Source organism: Stigmatopora argus, chromosome 14, assembly GCF_051989625.1.
Source record: "Stigmatopora argus isolate UIUO_Sarg chromosome 14, RoL_Sarg_1.0, whole genome shotgun sequence".
Taxonomy (NCBI): domain Eukaryota; kingdom Metazoa; phylum Chordata; class Actinopteri; order Syngnathiformes; family Syngnathidae; genus Stigmatopora; species Stigmatopora argus.
In genome coordinates, this window is record NC_135400.1 from 5,075,696 (window position 1) to 5,092,511 (window position 16,816).

The 16,816-nt window shown below is 39.5% G+C and overlaps 1 protein-coding gene across 2 annotated transcripts in view; it reads left to right on the top strand.

The window, feature by feature from the left end:
• The window catches only part of prkcbb (protein kinase C, beta b), a 107,209-nt gene that overhangs the window by 14,544 nt on the left and 75,849 nt on the right, over positions 1-16,816 (top strand). The gene's annotated exons all lie outside the window — the stretch shown is intronic.

The window sequence follows — 16,816 nt, forward strand, 5'->3', positions numbered from 1 at the left end:
TTCTAAAGCCAAGGGAAACGGGTCGTTTCATTTCTGTTTTGCTTTCCTCTGTTTACTCGGATTCTGATTTTGATCTCATGCTCAATTCCTGTGTGCTTATGGGCTTCTTCTTCATGACTTTGCAGCTCCTATGCATCCATCTTTCTTCATCTCTACATGCCTCATGTCCTCCAGCTTTTCTTCTCAGCTTTGGCTCCCCTCGTCCCTCTCCTCACACTCCTATCCCTCTTTGCTCTAGTGGCAATGTGTTGGAAGCTGTGGGCTTTGATGCCTTTATAAATAGCCTAAGTGTTCCACTGAGAGCAACACCAAATGGAATAGATGGATGGATGCCTGGATGGATGGATTTATGGAGAAGGGCCCTCCTCCCCGAGTGTGTAGGTGTGAAGAGAAAATGGTAGGAAAATCAGGATAATTCAAAAGTTACAATGGAAGACAACATGAGAGAAAAAATAGACTGAAAAGATCAATTCACTCAATTTCATCTTTGATTAAAGTTTTCAGTAGAAAAGCGACTTTCCGCTTTTCCCTGCCTCACAAGTTTATTAGAAAATTTTCAGCAGAAAAGGTAAATAACATCTCAGTATTGTTTTAATCGTATATATATATATATATATATATATATATATATATATATATATATATATATATATATATATATATATATATATATATATAATATATTTATATATATATTTATATATATATATTTATATATATATAAATATATTTATATAAATATATATAATTAGATATAGATATCCTCAGAGATAACAGATACAGTTATAGTATAATTAGATATATTATTATATACAACATAACCAAAAAATTCTGTTACATACAGCAACATTGTTCTCTGTACTACTTCAGCAATTCCATAAATGCAACACAGTTCATTTTTAAATACATACAGGTGAAAAAAAAAGATATTTAAATACATACAGGTGAAAAAAAAGATATATTTTGTCCTAAATTGGTTGTGTGGCCGTATGTATTTCTTTTCTCTGTAGTAAACGGCCAAAATGGTGCTTGAGGTTTCTAAACCATGGTCTAATTTTAATCTATTTTCACACATCAGAAGACTGATACCTGTGTCTATGAGTGTATGCCTATCTTCCTTAGGGCTAACTTGTCCTTGCTGTTAACATTTGTGGCAATTGTACACCCGTTGCTACGGTGACACCTCAGCAACATGATGGGGTGCATCAGATAACTAATGTAGGTCAAGCTTGTTTCCCACACAGTGTTTGCCTTCAGTACTGTCAGACGGAATAAATAAAAAATACAATTTTTTGGGCTCTTCATGCTGACACCCCGCGGTGTGGTTTTAGGCTGATGTACTTTACCGATTCTTAAAAGGTTCGCAGGGGGAGCTGGAGACTATCCCAGCCAACCATAGGCAGCAGGCAGGGGACACCCTCAATTGGTTGCCTGCACAATGAAACGACAACCACTCGCTAACAATCACACCGCCGTTGAGTAGGAATCGAACCCAGACTGCCTGCTCTAAGAACCACGGCGTTAGACGTCCTATTCATTTGAAGTGGGAGGGTTAGCAATAAATGAAGGAATGTTGCCAAATTGTATTGGTAGGTAACCAGAGGTTCTCACAACTAATCTATATTGTTGCCAGACCCACTGCAGTTTTCAGGATATGCACCATTATTTACTTCTATTATGACATTTTGTCAAGTGTTCAATGCTGTTTTGTCAATTCAGGTTTTGTGTTTAGGTATGGAGAGCAGCTAACTATTTTACTGTTGCTCCTGAATTGTTTTAACCCTTTCAAAGATTGACGGTTACCTAGCAACAGGGGCAGAGAGCAGTCATCCTGGACCACTTTTTCCATCTCTGCCTCTTGGTTTATTTTTGGCCTTTCCAGTCATGCAGTTTCCCCATACTGTGACCAGTACAGATTTACTTCTCTGGTTCTTTTGTTTGCTAATTTATGTGCATATTTATCGTATTTTGGGAGCAGCAAAACGGTACAAGTTTGATATTTTTTAAACAATGTAACTCCCCTGAAATCTCTTTGTTTCCTCTCGTCTCCTGCACACTTCTCTCACTTGTGCTTTGCTGAGCACCATAAATCAATGCTTGTCATTCATTGTATATTCCTGTCATGTGGGGACTTACTGTAAAATGATGCGCCATCTATGAGTGAGAACATGTTGAAAGACTAACACGCACACAGACTGTTGGTCTATTGCCAAGCATTTCACCAATTGTTGCAGACGTTGTCCTGCTTTGCCAAGCTGCAGCACACATTACTGTATATAGTAGACTCAAACAAAAACCCTCACTTTCCTGTCGTCCTTTTTATCAGTCTATTTTTCCCTCTACTCGTTTGTTATTTTCTTGAAACGCCCTAAGGCAAATTAATACAAAATCTCATTTATGACATTCAGAGCCTTGTAAAAACATTGGGCCTCTCAGGATCCAGTAAATTGATTCACAGTGATTATCTTTCTTTTCTCTTTTTTATTAAATCACCAGGAACAATGGTATAGTCATTAGGCTTGTCAAAAGTATCGAATTATTGATACTGGAGTGCCCTATCTAAATACGATGCTTGATTGAAAAAGTATCAATGCTCAGTTATTTGTTTATTTTCCACTACCACAGGCCATCAGAAATTTGTTGTGTTAGGGCGGTGGTTGTCAACGGTACTCGGACGTTTGGTCGCCGGACGTTTTGTTTGCCCGACATTTTGTTTGCCCGGACGTTTGGTCGTCCGGACGTTTGGTCGCCCGGACGTTTGGTCGCCGGACGTTTGGTCGCCGGACGTTTTGTTTGCCCGGACGTTTGGTCGTCTGGACGTTTGGTCGCCGGACGTTTGGTCGCCCGGACGTTTGGTCGCCCGGACGTTTGGTCGCCCGGACGTTTGGTCGCCCGGACGTTTGGTCGCCCGGACGTTTGGTCGCCCGGACGTTTGGTCGCCGGACGTTTGGTCGCCGGACGTTTGACAACATGACAGAGAGTTTACTGTTGAAACCAGCTCTCAAAATTATATTCACCCGGGCGACCAAACGTCCGGCGACCAAACGTCCGGGCGACCAAATATCCGGCGACCAAACGTCCGGGCGACCAAACGTCCGGCGACCAAACGTCCGGCGACCAAACGTCCGGTCACGGTTGTCAACCATAGGTTCTGGAACCGCATTTTTCAAAAATGTTTGAAATTGGGGGAGTGAAATATATTTTTTGTTTAAATAGGGTTTTTGTAGGAGTACAAACATGACACAAACATTCTAAACATTTCCAATGCTGGAAGAATGTGTGGAAAAAAATACATATATTGAATTTCAACATTTCTGTCAATGTTGAATCATAACCTGCGACACACGTTTCTATCAGCGGGGCGGGTTGCAAGGAAGGTCGTTGTTGTAAACAAATCGGTGACTGTGTGATTGGCCATGGATTCCAAGGGAAAAAGAGAATACAAACAGAGGAAAACAGAGGATTCAACGTTTCTTGGACCGAATCATTTGCATTCATTGCCAATGCGGAAGGTTTACTTGAATTTTCACTTTGTATCAAGGGTTGTCAAAAAAAAGTCATGTGGAAAGACATTTCAAGGTAACATGCTACATTTGCAACCGAGTACCCAGTTGAGAAAGAAAGAAAAAGTGTGATTGCCTTACTTCTGGAGAAATTAGAGTACCCATGCCTGCACGTACCGAAGTACCGAACCTCTCAGTGGCGGTCCGTGCATTTTCTTGTAGCGCCTTCAATGGGTAAAATCCACTTCCTAGCAGCATTTAATGATTAAATACAAATACCGGAGCTTTTCAGACATTACAACCAGGCCGGGGATTGATTTTTCCCGGGAAAAGACAGCAATGGACGTCAGTGGCGAAACGGCAAAAATTGCACTAAAATGGGGTAAAATCTTCCTAGCAGCATTTAGTGATTAAATACAAACACTGGAGCTTAAATACAAAGACTGGAGCTTTTCAGATATCAGAACTTGGCCCACAATTGAAATATTATTTAGGAATATAGCCATATTTTACTCACCAAAAATCATTTTTAACTGTAGACAATATCCATCCTCCTTTCTTTCTTCCTTCTTTTATATCGCCATCAAAGCTAATGCTGAAAGTCAAGCCTGTCCTGTCGTATTTCTGGCATAGTCCGTCTTGAAAATGGCTTTAAATCAACACAACAATTTATTTGCATGTGCAGCTCGCTCCAAATACAGTTTGGTAGCTGTAGCTAATCACTAGCCAATCATAATTGGTGAAAGCGACGTATCCCTACGCCTGCGACAAGGCAATGACGTATCCCTACGCCTGCGACAATGCATTGTGGTGTTGCCAACTCAAAAACTGATTGGTTAAAGCAACAGTCTTATCGACGCTTGTTTAATGCAGCAGAGCCCGCAGAACTGATTGTGAAGGCCTTGAGGCAGATTTCTGACCCTGGCAACGGCTGAAATGTGATTGGTCAAATGCTTAAATATGAAAACACACATCTGGAAGCAGTGCAACCACGGGGAAAAGCAATGAAATGAAGCTAACAGACAATTTGGAATTATTTAATTAGTATTGATGGACAAAATATAATATATGATTCAGATATTTCTTAGGCCAGCAGAGAAGGCCTTGAAGGCCCTGACGGCCCGCCACTGGAAACTCTACACCTCGAGGCGGCACTGGTAAATTTTTGTAGAGAGGAAATTGCAGGTGAGGGGAAAGTATGAAGTTGTAAGGCAGGCAGGTGGTCCAAAGTTAATAAACAGTATAAGGAGTGCGTGCACGTGCATTTGTGTGTATTTGGGGGGGAAATGATCAGTGGTTGGCTCTTCAGGTCTCAACGTGGGTGTAGGAGGACTACGGGTGTGAGAGGAAGCTAAGAGCTCTCCACACTCACACAAACAGGACAGAAGAGTGCCTAAGCGGATGCAGTAACTCTCATGTTAAGTTTGTGCATATGCATAGTTATGGGTGAGTTTGGGGGTGTGATAGAAATATAAATTATCTATTTACTAAATAAGGAGGATTAATAATAATGAGTCTTTGTAACAAATCATTTTTGTATCAGTATGGTTTGATTTTCAAAAAGCATAGTTTTCAAAAAGCATTTGTCGTTTGCCTCGTTCATTGAACAGGCTGTTTATTTATTTTTTATTTTTTTAAGTTTACACTCACAAATATATATATATATATATATATATATATATATATATATATATATATATATATATATATGTATATGTAAATAAAAGTCTATAATTTTCCCATAGTTCATCATAAGAAATAAAATCCACTCTTTTTTGTTAGGAGCAGTTGAACATTATAAACAACATATGTATAAATCTGTCTAGTGAATAATGTAACAAATACATATCCATACATAATTAGATATTTAGAGGAACCAATATTATTCTTATAAAGCATCCGTAAGCATGAGCTAGACATAGTATAGTGGGTAGACAATAAGACTGAAGGAGCTAGGACACAGTCAATGAAAGTTGCTGAATGAGATGGAGATGGAAGGAGGGCATGAATGAGAGTGGAGGTGTTGGCTCAGCCACGTAAAACCATCTTGTGCCAACATTCTTCTACATCTTGGACTGAGCTAAAACTGAAATGGACCACAAAAGAAAACAGACTATGCATGTCTCCTTCATGGAAAACATTGCTCTGCCTGGTTAACTAGCATATTGCATATTGCATTTGCATTCATTAATTGAAAAGTTACTGTGATCATATTCAAATTTTGCAAAATCACCCAATGGAACTATTTGTTAAATTATTGCTGTTTGATTTAGTGTTGCAGTAATTTTGGTCTCCCAATTCCCGTGACCGGACGTTTCGTCGAAAGACGTTTGGTCGACCAAACGTCCGGTTTGGTCGACCGGACGTTTGGTCGACCGGACGTTTGGTCGACCGGACGTTTTTGTCGAACGGACGTTTGGTCGACCGGACGTTTGGTAAAACGGACGTTTGGTAGAACGGACGTTTGGTTGCCGGGTTCGCTCGCTGTCAAATTATGACAGAGAGTTTACTGTTGATATTTTGATATCAGATATTTAGATATTAAACTCACTGTCTCTCTCTCTCATGATTATAATTTTGAGAGCTGGTTTCAACAGTAACAACCCGGCGACCAAACGTCCGTTCTACCAAACGTCCGTTCTACCAAACGTCCGGTCGACCAAACGTCCGGTCGACCAAACGTCCGATCGACCAAACGTCCGGTCGACCAAACATCCGGGGACCAGACGTCTTTCGACGAAACGTCCGAGTACCCCCGATTCGTATACCTAGCAGTGTGGAGCTGGCCAATACTGTACAATACTGAATCAGATTTTTGGGGAGAAGATATACAAAATATTTAGTTTAAAAAAAATATCCTTTGCCACTTGAATGTCAAGTAATTGCGAGCATGGCTTTGTATTGGTCACTCCACTGGACCTCCAATCTTTTGGAAGTTCGTTCGTTCGCTGCCACCCTCCCTATTCAATTGAACTGGACATCTACTCACAGCAAAAGTACGATTGGATTGGATTGGATTGGATAACTTTATTCATCCCGTATTCAGGAAATTTCATTGTGACGGTAGCAGGAAAAGGCATAGTTATAAGTTAGACAGTACAGTCGCAAAGGCTGCAGAACAACAAAGCAAAAGCACAAAGTACAAAGCAAATCAAAGTAAATGGGATCATCAAGAATCACCAAATCAAATCATTAACACAGAAAAGCAGCAAAAACACAAGTACGTCAATCATTATATTATGATCATATTACGATAGCACACATAGTAGCTGGTGGTAATCGTGCGTAGTGGCAACTGGTGGTGGAAAATAGATCTCGAAATATATATATTGCGCAACATTGGCAAATTATTTCTTAGTGCTCAATGATATAAATCCCATTATTTTAGTTCTGTTTCTGGAGTTATATGATGCAACACTACTTAAAATTATTAAGCCTCTAGCATAGCGTGGGTTACAATGGGTAAATAAAGTTAACAACTTCAGCAAGGCCACATTGGAGCACAATATGAAAAAAAAATCTGCAGTCCTAAAAATACTTCCATCGAAGCGAGACGGAACACCTGCAGACAAATGTGTGTTTGCAATTGATTTTCTTTGCATGAATTTCCTATAAACACCACCGACCCGGGGTTGCAGTTAGGCTACGAAGTGAAGCCCTCTTTGATTTTCCCATGAAAAAGCTTTAATAACATTAAAGAGGGGCGTTATAGTGTCAGATGATAGAAAGGAGGGATGAAGAGAAGATTGTTGGATTAAAGAGAGGGTGGTAAAGAGGAGGAATAATAGGGGTGTGCTGACTCACTCTGACCCTTCTCCCGTCTTCACAAGCATTGTGGGTATTTATACTTTGGCGTAGGCTGTTCAGCCCCCTTATATAAGTCCATACACACACAACACTCAGACCCAGGGAGAATTGTGTATTTTGTTTGGACTATTGACTTTTCAAAACAGTGCAAAAGTATCAAATTATTGATACTGAACCCTTTCATCCTGATATGATGTATCGAGTGGTAACTCTATTTACGAATGTCTCTGTGTACAAAATATTAAGTTTACAAAAGGTCTCAACATGAAAATTTCATCCCAGGATATGGAAGAAATTTCAACTTATAAAGTGTACAATCTGAAAGATTCCATCATCTTGTATTTTATTTTGAAATTGTTGCCATAGAGTTTCTCGCCCAATATTGGTCCTCATGTCGGACCACATGTTAGTTAGTGCAGTGTCGGTGAACGCAGGGGTGGTGGACAGCGGCGGAGTATAAGCGTGACCGTCCTACCAAAAGCCCCCTTTCTGGCAACTTTTTCTGAGACAATGGCTGTGCGGTGGTGAATTCCGGATTTTTGTGCCTTTGTCACGGAGTCCTAACACATTTCTTGACATTTTCCTCGTGTACTTAATGCAGATTTATTCTTTGGTTGTCATTATTTTTCCCTGAGAAAGTTATTCTCTGTGTGAGTGAAAAGCAGTGGTGTGCTGTTATCAAAGTGTTTACGGGTCTGGCTATGGACCCACTTGAAGACAAATGCCTTGGGCATTTTAAGGAAAATTTTGATAAGTTGTCAAAAGCAAACGTTGTTGAATTGACATCTAATCAAACGTAACATAATTTTAAGTGGTTAAATTGTGGGTTTTTTGCCTTTATATGCCTACTCAGTAAACTTCAGCAAATGCTTACATCCTTCTTGTAATGGCTAGACTCGGACAGGACTCAGACATAGAGTTGCTTTTCTTTTGAAACGTTCTTTATTGTTCAAACACCTAGCTCAGGTGGGAGAAACAACAGACAAAACACAAAATCCCCCTAAGGAGGAAAACACTTCAAACTAAAACTCACTCCTAACGAGGACAAAACTATACCCCCCCCCAAAAAAAATCAAGTATCAAATAAACATAGGAATAATAGAGGAAGACATTCTGCCATAAGCCAATGGGCATGATGAGACTATATACAAAAGGTAATAGGACCAAGTTTGAAATGATAATCAGTGATGAATTGTTGCTCCAAAATGAAGAGGGTAAGGGTCTTAAAATAAAACAGGAACCGTTGGCGTGAGTGGTTAGCGCGTAGGCCCCACATCTCTGGGGTCCTGGGTTCAAATCCAGGTCACATCCACCTGTATGGAGTTTGCATGTTCCCCGTGGGCCTGTGTGGGTTTCCTCCGGGTACTCCGGTTTCCTCCCACATTCCAAAAACATGAATGGTAGGCTGATTGGACACTCTAAATTGCCCCTAGGTGTGGGTGTGTGTGCATGGTTATCCATCTACTTGTGGCCTCTGGCCCAGAGTCAGCTGGGATAGGCTCCAGCACCCCCCACAACCCTAATGAGGATAAAGCAGTTCAGTAAATGATTTGAGAAAACTTGTACTGCAGCCACAGCTGCAACACATACAAAAAACATCAATAATAACCTCATAAAATTGCAGTATTATTTAGGAATATAGGCACATTTTAGTGAAATGCTTTTACTCACCAAAAATCATTTTTATTTGCACGCAAAATCCATCCTCCTTTCTTCTCTCAAGGTTTCAACTTCTGTCATAGAGATTATCTCGGTGTTTGAGTAATTCACTGAAAGGACATTTCTCTTTAATAGTGTGTCTTGAAAATGGCTTTGACAGTAAATCTGCAACCAAATCCTCTTTCAGCCATTGTGGTTTGAGAAAACCAATATTAAATTAACATAACAATTTATTTGCTTGAGCAACTCGCTAAAGATGCAGTTTTCTAGCGCTGGCTAAGAACCTAACTCACTCGAATTATAGGGAGTAAAAATGCTGACGTTTCTGTATGCCTTCTAGAAGGCCTTGGTTTTGCGAACACGAATTCTGATTGGTTAAAGCAATTGTCTGACCCACACTTATTCTATGGGATGCAGAACTGATTATGAAGGCCTCGATGTATGACTCTGGCAACAAAAAATGGCTGAAATGTGATTAATTAAACGCTTGAATATGAAAACATAATCTGGAAGCAGCACAACCAGGGGAAAAGCAAGCGAAGGAAGTTGACAGATAATTCAGAATTATTTAATAAGTATTCATGGAAATAATATTATAAACATCAGACGACTATAATTCAAGTAACTTTTTAACCCACAGCTGACTGCGCTTATAATATTTTAAGGTTTTCAGGGGTATTATTGAGTACCTTAGAATGGTTTTAAATAATTACAGCTTTTCCAAGTAAAATGGTAAATAAATCTGTACTAGATGTGCAATCGGATTGAAGTGAGAGATTTGACAGCGTCTGAGTTATTGTTTTGAATCACAATATGACATCTATCATCAATGAAAATTAGTCAGTAAGGTTGTCAGAAGTATGTTACAGAAATGCAAATGTTTTGATACTTACTCATTTATTTGTTTTTGCATGACCACACTACCAATGATGAGACTATAAATGTAGTGTCATGGGGTAAATTTATATAGATTGGTAGATTTTGCCCTACTCTTTATCAGATATTTTTCATTTAACTCACTGGCTTCCATGGGGAAACTATGACATCCAATCCATTTGAAGTTGGAGGACTTGCAGCGAATGAATTTTCAGCAGCTCCCTCCCCATTCAAATGGATTGGACGTCTCCTAGTCATAAAGTCAAGAGTTGCATCTTTGTTTTTAAGAGTCACATGATTGGATGTCTGTCACCATCAATTGCCTGAAAGCCCACATGAAAAGTAACATTTATTCACTTCTGTACTGCTTTTCCTCAAAAAGGCCGTGGTGCTCCGAGCCTATCCCAGCCATTTACACCAATCATACGTAGGGGCAACTTAGAGTGTTCAATCAGCCTACCACACATGTTTTTGGGATGTTGGAGGAAACCGGAGTACCCAGAAAAAAACCTACGCAAGCCCTGGGAGAACATGCAAACTACACACAGGAAGGTCTGAACCTGGGATTGAAGCTAACCACTCTTCAACTGGGCTGCCCTTAGATAACATTACATTTTTGTTATTGTTGTTTTATAATTGCAAAAATGGTATTGTGTATGCTTTGAGTATCAAAATCATATTGAGAATTTTGGTAACAAGACAAGAGTATTTTTCTATCACTCTCCTCCCACCTTTCACACCAGGGTGCTTTTCTTCTGCGAGACAGTCAGAAGAGTACAAATAAGAGCAGCAGTCTGTCTCATATCTTTACTCACTTTCTTAAAACGCTGCCAGCACTGCTCGCCTGTGGCCATGAATAAGATCTGGTGGAGACTGTTTTGTCCGGCTGAAAGCCAGAAGTTCTAAGAATCAGGTTGTTTCATAGGTTTTTTTTTCACAGCTGTCACTGGTTTCATTTTGAAGCTGTTTGGGCTTCTACTCATACTCAGGGGTTGGTCATTATGCCACACAAACTATATTAACAGCAATAAAGCAATAGTGTTGTTCCTGAACCGAATCCCTTAATTTGGGGTAATGAACACAGCAGTGGAACATACACTAATCGAAGATTTTTTTTTTTTATAAAGGTGACTGCAATGTGCTACCGTGATGTCAATGGAGTATGCATGGAAACTCACTTCTTTGTTATAATGTAATGAAATGAAACATCATTGAATGATCATGTCCTTGCGACCTGAAATAAAAATAAAAAAATAATGCTTAAAATCTATTTTTTTTAAATTTTCACTTGCTGTCAAATGACTGGTGTTTTTAGACCAGAAGCACTTGCACCAACACACAGTTGTCGCCATATTCGTGCACCGATTGAATAAGTAGGTGATCAAATCTCAAGTGAAGAGTGCTTCTTAATTATGAATGTTTTGGTTTTAAAAATAAACCTCATTTCTAACACCAGATCCTCCAGTTACTGTTTGCTTGTAGTAGACAGACCTTTTCTAGTCGCTTGACTTTTGTTTGTGCAGTTCATGTTATTCCTATTTTTCCTGTTAGCCTTAAATAAAACATTCAAATATCTGTGGTTGTAAAGGTAGTACTGTACAATCTATACTGTAGCTACATGAGCTGATGTGTTTTGCATTGACATGACATCTAAATCTGGGCCATCACTGTGCTCCATGTCATTGCATCACACACGCACACACCCCCACAATCTGGCAGCTCATTAGCGGAAAATGCTGTGCAACATTGGTGTTCTGCCAACATTTCATAAAGGGACTTATGAAAGAATCCTGGAATACAGTAGAGATAATAGAACAAAAGAAATGATGAAAGGCTTGGAAAAAAAGAATAAAAAATACACAATGAAAAACAATGCAAACAACTTTTTTTCTCCAGAGCTGCAATTAAAATAGTGAGATTGAGGTAAGTGTTCAAAAGATTTCATTCAATATGCCCAAAGAGTCAAATAGCTACATCCTGATCCAAATTGTACTGCCTCATTAGAACAAATAAAAAAAAATTGTATAAAAGATGTGAGAAACACACAAAAGTGAGCAAAAATGATAAGAAAAATATTTCTTAATGTATTAAAATGAAAACACAAGCATGCAAATTATGCGCGGGCAGCTTATGTGAATAAGTATTTTTTTTTAATTTTTTATTCTGGCCCAAGGGTTATTTCATTGCATGAGGTACAGTTCTATTTTTGTAATACGCCGTGTTTTGGTAATGGATTTGGCACAAGTGGATCTTGAAAAGAACAATTGTCTTGAAGCAGTACGTGCACACAGTTTTCTTCATTTCCCTCCTTACCTCTGTGCCGCCCGCTACTCTTGCTTTATGTATCCCAATCTGCAATACGACTGGGATGAGTGGGCGATTTGATACGTGTTGTATCATATCAGTGAGTGGGTGGTGTGACCAAAGAGGAGGATATTGTGTGGGACTCAAGTACTATTGAGGTGCACATGTGTATGCATGTGTGTGATGGAGCAAGATCAGGAAAATACTTGATTTTAACGATATTCTCTAATCTAATCACTTCTTTTAAAATAGGCCTGTGACACTATATTAATACAGTGGTATATCATGAAACTTGGTACAGTGATACCTCGACCTACGATCAGCTCTACCTACGACATGCTCGAGGTACGATGAAAATTTAGATCGAATAATTCGCCCGAGATACGAAAAATTTCGAGATACGAGAAAACCAGGTGGCCATGACACGAGAGGCTGTTTATCATTGTAGCGCACTGTCTTTTTTGCCGCATCTCTTTCGTGTATAACAGATATCTATGAGCACTGAACGATTTATTCAGACGAGTTTCTCCTAGCATCGACCAGGAAACGCACAACGCGCATGCACGGGCAAAAAGAGGGCTTTCTGGGTAATGAAGTTTACTCGTGCACACAACACCGATAGGCAATGGCACCCTTTCTCAGAATAAAACTTCACTCCCCACAATCAATACGTGGGTAGGCTGTTATTCCTTCCTTAGCCTGCTGGCTCCCGCGATCGCTCATTCAAGACTACTTCTCGTTAGCAAGTGGTCGTGCGTTATCCTATTGTGAGGACATTTGTGTGCATCATTTTCGGAATATTTTGAAGGGAATACAACAGCAAACAGCCCATTGATAGCGAACGTGAGGGTGGAGGCGTGACAAACAGCTAACCCGCCCAGAACGAAGGTAAAAAAAATAAAACAAAATTAGAATTCAGTTTTGTGTAAAGTTACATTAAACGTATGTTTGAGTGTGTCTGTATATATTTATCCAAGTTAATTTAAATTTGTTTGTTCGTTTATGAGTGCGTTGTTGCCGTGGATAAAGTCCCCCCGAACACCTTCCCCCCAGTCTCCGTGTATGTCGCTGTCTCCACCCTCCGCGAAATGCGTCTAATTTTACTTCTATTAAACACATTTTATTACTATTAAACCACTAGTTATGTGTACCTTTGTTAATAGATGGCAAATTAGACAAAATAAAACATTTTTTCCAATCAATATCCTGTTTTTGGTGTTTTTTTCAGAGGGTTGGAACAGATTCATTTGTTTTTAGTTCATTTCAATAGGAAACGTCCGCTCGAGTTACGAAAAGCTCGACATACAATCTCAGTCCCGGAACGGATTAAGATCGTACGTCGGGGTACCACTGTTTATAGGTTATCAAATCGAATAATTGTTTTTAAAAATGTCATTGCTTTGTTAAGGAACCAACTGGTTGCCACCTAATGATCCACTAGAATAGAATCTACGTTAGCTCATTGGCTACCATCTACAGGATTAGACATTAAATACATTTTGACCAGACACTTAAGTAAAAATATTTGTATTGGACATCCATTCCCGTAAATGGACCTTAAACATGAGCATTCGAAGCCAGTCCTCCGAGTTTAAATGAATTGGGCGTCTATCATTGTCAATGGCAGGCAATTATGTAAGAACTGTAAGCATGTTGCAATAATACAGTGTTACCGTATTTATTTAGTATTTACGTGTTGTATTCTCCCAGTCTTTGAGGAAGGCACAGGTTTTTGACAGATTATCAGAGACCATGCAATGTTGTTTATTCTTCCATTTAAAAACTGTTTATTTTTCACTTTAGATTAGATTAGAGTTTTATTTCATGCCGTATTCGGGAAATTTCTTGGTTTATTTATTTATATATATTACATATATATATATTTGTACATTAATTTAAATGAATCAATAATTGTTGTATCGCCATAGAGTTGGATAATCGTGATCGTGAGCCTTTTATTGCAAATCATATTTATAGGTTCCTACCACTATTACTGTTAACATAAAACAATAGTAACTATATGTCAATGACAATCAGGGAGTTAACATAAATGTTGGTCTTGTGGAGAAGCTTTTTTTGCCATGCTTCACATGGAATGCACTTTGACAATTTGGATTCTCTTTGGGCAGGCTTGAATGGATTTGTGTGAAATCTTGTGACTGCCTGGCTAGGTTTGATTGGCAGAATGTAATTAATTGTGTCTGGTTATGTTGGATTGGTGAAACAGTGTAACGTGACGGAGCCTGATGCACAAGCCACTCTGACAAGCCAAAACAAATAAAAGGAATAATAGTTTTAATTATAAATAAAGTGTTTTTTTTATGTAAGAGAGTAAAAGATTATTCTCAACAAAAATAAACAAAAGTAAAAGTGTTCATTATAACTACTTAGGGGGCAGCCCGCGGCTGAGTCGTTAGCACGTTGGCCTCACAGCTCTGGGGTCCTGGATTCAAATCCAGGTCGGTCCACCTGTGTGGAGTTTGCATGTTCTCCCTGGGCCTGCGTGGGTTTCCTCCGGGTATTCCCATTTCCTTCCGTCTCCTCGTGCCCTGCGATCAGCTGCCCGAAAGTCAGCTGGGATTGGCTCCAGCAACCCCCGCCACCCTTGTAATGATAAAGCGATTCAGAAAATGAATGAATGAATCAATGAATATAACTACTCTGTACAACAAATACAGCCCAAAAAGCAAATGTCCCACTACTAGCAACCTCCGAGTATGAACCTATTTTTAGCCATCTCGCCTCGTCAAGCCTGCCAGTAGATCTGACATTGATCACTTTGATGGGAATGGCAAGCAAGCAGGGTAGCTGCTACACGGAGGCTTTTATGTGTTTCTGCACTGGTGGCCACTCTCATCCCATTCACATGTTTTAAAAAAAATGTTACTTAAATAAACACTGTATTATTTGCCATCAAGAAAAAATGCTGAAACAAACAGTAATCTTTGCTAATATGCTTAATTCTTCAGATAGGAAACATCAAGTCATTATATCACCTATTGTCGACTTAAGTGGAGTTGCAGTACCTGTTCTATTGCATTGAAGCCATTTGTAAGATGCACATCTGCAGCAATATTGCTGGAATTGTGGATTGACAATAAGAGCGCATAGGTCAAGGGTGTCAGACTCGGGTTGGTTCGCGGGCCACGTTAACGTCAATTCGATTTCATGTGGGCCGGACCATTTTAGATATAATATTTTAAAAAAAAAATTACAAATGGATTAAAAGAACTGGATTAAAAGTCCAGAATATTCCATTTTTTATAGATCTAAAACAATGTTTATTTTGGCTTTTTTAAATATATTTTTAGATTTTACAAAATGATTTTTTAACTAAAAACACAGAAAAAATGATTAAAAAATTACAATTATTGATTTAAAAGGGGGAAAATCAGGAAATTTAATATACATTTATACTCTTCATTTTAATTTCATCCTAAAACAAAGTCGGCACTCATGATTTACTTTCCCGGGCCACACAAAATGATGTGGCGGGCCAGATTTGACCCCTGGGCCGCCACTTTGACACATGCGGCGTAGGTGGTAATAAGACAGAACCCTCTATTGACTTAAGCTATTTTATAATTAAAGTACATAGCATTTCACTAGCTTTGGGACGTGTGAATGTCATTGCCATGCTTGTTAGAACTATTGCTTGACATTGTATAAACAAGGAGTGTCCAGAGAATCCCCCGTTGGCAATTTTGTGGCCTGCCACCTTCTTGTATGTGGCCGCCAGCATTACTAATTATAGTATTTGTCAGAACTCATGAGCATTTTTTTTTAAATAACGGTTTGTGTTAGGTGGTGTCAGTGTGAAAATAATGTGCTGGAAAAAGGGGAATTGTCACATGACCCACTGTTGTGGCACGCCCTGTACTGGATTTTATTTATAGACATTTGTACCCCAAAAGTCATAAGTAATCTGACAGCATCCGAGTACTGTTGCTCAGATAGTGGCTGTGTTATTTATGCTGCTTTGATTTCAAATAGGTCTTATAATTTTAGAGAATTGCATTTAATAGCTGGCCACCTGTTCGTGGTGTACCCCACCGTCTGCCCGTCGGTAGCTAGGAAGGGTTCCAGCACCCCCACTACCCTCGTGAGAACAAGCAGTTTAAAAGATGAGTAATGGATATCTTAGTGGATTTGTAAAATAACTAGAGCTACACAAACAAAATCAATATGCCACAAAATAATACATTCTAATTTTTGGGGGGGAAAATATATAATATGAACACTCATGGGTGGCCCGGTGTTTGAGTGGTTAGCGCGTCGGCCTCGCAGTGGGGGTCCTGGGTACGAATCCAGGTTGGTGCACCGGTGTGGAGTTTTCATGTTCTCCCTGGGCCTGCGTGGGTTTCCTCCAGGTACTCCAGTTTTCTCCCACATTCCAAAGCCATGCATGGTAGGCTGATTGGACACTCTAGATTGCCCCTAGGTATGAGTGTGAGTGTGAATAGTTGTGTGTGAATAGAATGGTTGTTTGTCTCCTTGTGCCCTGCGATTGACTGGCCACCAATTCATGGTGTCTCTCGCCTTGTGCACAAAGGCAGCTGGGATAGGCTCCAGCAGGACCCAATTGCATGGAAGCAGTCAAGGACGATGGGAATGCGTACTCAAACAACACTTTAATAACTTGGGCAGGATCTTTAAAAAATAACAAA